The 3042-nt window shown below is 38.6% G+C and overlaps 1 long non-coding RNA gene across 1 annotated transcript; it reads right to left on the bottom strand.

The window, feature by feature from the left end:
* Positions 1 to 1394: 1394 nt before the first annotated feature.
* Positions 1395 to 2335, bottom strand: LOC115237638. Its single transcript, XR_003884373.1, has 3 exons — positions 2072 to 2335; positions 1793 to 2015; positions 1395 to 1706 (listed from the first exon to the last, which is right to left on the bottom strand). It is a non-coding gene; the product is annotated as an uncharacterized LOC115237638 (long non-coding RNA).
* Positions 2336 to 3042: the final 707 nt, after the last annotated feature.

Below are 3042 nucleotides of genomic sequence, written 5' to 3'. Positions count from 1 at the left end.
CTTAACAGAGCTGATTAACCCCAAAAAGTATGTATTACGTATGAAAAGTAAGGGCCGGAGCACAGACTTTTGCATAAGCGCATAACCATAAGCATAAGGAAATTGATTGGTCCATAAGCATATGCATAAACTTATGGACCAATCAATTTCCTTATGCTTATGGTTATGCGCTTATGCAAAAGTCTGTGCTCCGGCCCTTACTTTTCATACGTAATACATACTTTTTGGGGTTAATCAGCTCTGTTAAGCCTTGTGTCCACGATGCTATTTTGCCATTGATTTCAATGCTAATATTTTTCACTTTTCACGTTTCCGCCCTAGGGAAATAGTTACATGATTGGTACCCTGATTCCTATTTAAGTCACGCATGCGCAGATATTTAGGGCCGATCTCGGTCCGAGAAACGTGTAGCCAATAAAATTGCCGTTTTTCCGTAAAAGCTGCAAATTGATTGGCTACACATTTCTCGGTCCGAGATTTCGGATTGACTTCTAGCATTGTGGACACAAGGCTTTAGACGGCACCCTTAGGCCGGTATTCATAGTCAGTTCTTATTTCAAGACCGTTTTAAGTAATGTCTTAAGATGCTAATACGGCTCTGTGATTGGTTTAGAACATCTTAAGATTGTGCTTAAGACAGTCTTAAATATAAGAACTGACTATGAATACCGGACTATGAATAACATCCGTAGTTGTAAAACTGACCAATCACAGCTATTCCTCTGAAGAATAGAATGACTGTGATTGGCCAGCCTTAGAACTACAGATGTTATTAAACCCGATTAGTGCCGGTCTACAATAGGTGATTTAAGCCCTAAGCCTTAAGAAATTGACCAATCACAATCAAGTATGAAGAGAATACTTGATTGTGATTGGTCAATTTCTTAAGGCTTAGGGCTTAAATAACCTCTTGTAGACCGGCACTTAGTCAATTTCTTAAAGCTTAAGGCTTAAATCACCTATTGTAAACCGGCACTTAGGGGCCAATTTCACCAAGTCCGGTTAGATGAACCGACGGTTAAAATTAACAGCGTGGCCAACAGAAAATAGAAGTAAAGGAAAACCAAGCATTCATATCACTTCAGTTGGAACCCTGTTAATTTTAACCGTCCGTTCATCTAATGCTGTGTTCCAATTCCCCACCTGGGAAGTGGGTGAGTGGAAGAGTATATGTCACGTATACTATAATATCGGGTGCACCCGGGTGGGGAATCGGAACACAGCCTAACCCATAGACATAGTATATCTAGGCCGGTATTCATAGTCAGTTATTTCAAGACCGTCTTAAGTAAAGCCGCCTGGAACTACATGGCCACATCCACTTTCGGAGCCGATAAAACAGCCGATTGGTTCATGTCCGTATTACCAAGTGCCAGTTGCAAAAGAGGACATACCAAAAACAGCTGTTACTACTCCATTCGGCCTTTTTGAATTTCTTGTAATGCCTTTTGGTTTGCGTAATGCTGCTCAGACTTTTCAGCGTCTTATGAATATCATATTATCTGGACTTGATTTTTGTGTCTGTTATCTTGATGATATCTTAATTGCTTCTGTTAATGAGAAAGAACATGCCAAACATCTTCATACTGTGTTTTCTCGGCTTAAACAATTCGGCATGACGATTAATTTGTCCAAATGTCTTTTTGGTAAGGATGAAATTTCTTTCCTTGGCTATTTAGTTTCCAAGCAAGGAATTAAATCGACATCTGAAAAGGTTAAAGCCATTATTGATTATAAAAAACCTAAAACAATTCATGAGTTAAGAAGATTTATAGGTATTATTAACTTTTACCGTCGTTGTCTGAAAAATGCTGCATCACATCAGGCAGTTCTTACGGATTATCTTAAGGATAGCAGGAAAAGGGATAAAAGGTTAGTCACTTGGACTTTTGAAGCTGAAGAAGCTTTCAAAAATTGCAAAGAAGAACTCTTACGAGTCACAACTTTAGCGCATCCGGCTTCAACTGTACCTCTTATCCTCGCTTGTGACACATCGGATTTTGCAGTTGGTGCATCTTTGAAACAAATAATCAAGAAATTGGACGACACTCAAGGTAATTATAGTACTTACGATCGTGAACTTCTTGGTATTTATTTAGCCATCAAGCATTTCAGGTACATACTTGAAGGACGTCAAATTCTTATTCGGACAGATCATAAACCTTTAATTTATGCTTTTCAACAAAAATTGGATAAAGCTTCACCCAGACAGATCCGACATCTTGATTTCATTGCTCAATTTTCAACAAACATCGAGCATATATCTGGTAAACAAAATGTAGTTGCAGATTCACTCTCTAGAATTGAATCCGTTTCGATGCCTATCATAGTTTCTCTGGAAGAGTTAGCAGAATTACAAAAAGAAGATAAAGAATTGAAAACACTTCTCACTAATTCTTCCCTCAAGCTTCAAAAACTTGTACTTAATGGCTCGACTACGCCTATTTTCTGTGACTGCTCTACTGTTAATATCCGTCCTTATGTACCTCAACAGCTTCGTAGGAAAATTTTTGATGTTGTTCATGGTTTATCTCATCCAAGTGGTCGTTCTACCTGCAAACTAATACAACAAAAATTTATTTGGCCAACTATGAAGAAAGATATAAAAGAATGGGCTCGATTGTGTTTGCCTTGTCAACGTGCCAAGATCCAAAAGCATACCAAGAATCTTCCTCAAAAGATTGCTATTCCAGATCAGCGTTTTCAGCATATTCATCTAGATTTGATTGGACCTCTTCCTATTTGTCAAAATTTTCGTTATTGTTTAACCATGATTGACAGATTTTCTAGATGGCCGGAAGCAATCCCTCTTACTGAAATTTCGGCTGATACTGTTTCTACAGCTTGTTATACGCACTGGGTTACGAGGTATAGTACTCCGCAGACGATCACAACCGACCAAGGTCCTCAATTTGAAGCTGCATTATTTAAGGCTCTGACCAACGCTGGGAGGGGAGTACTGTTGCGTTCCTGCGGCTGAATTCAAAATCATTTTTGTTACCAACTTCATGAAATATATTTGTAACCATTTTCACACATACT

The sequence above is a fragment of the Formica exsecta genome, unplaced genomic scaffold (genome assembly GCF_003651465.1).
Source record: "Formica exsecta isolate Colony F162 unplaced genomic scaffold, ASM365146v1 scaffold301, whole genome shotgun sequence".
In the NCBI taxonomy this organism is placed as follows: domain Eukaryota; kingdom Metazoa; phylum Arthropoda; class Insecta; order Hymenoptera; family Formicidae; genus Formica; species Formica exsecta.
Note: the sequence above shows the minus strand (reverse complement) of the source record. Positions and strands in the feature narration are given on the sequence as shown.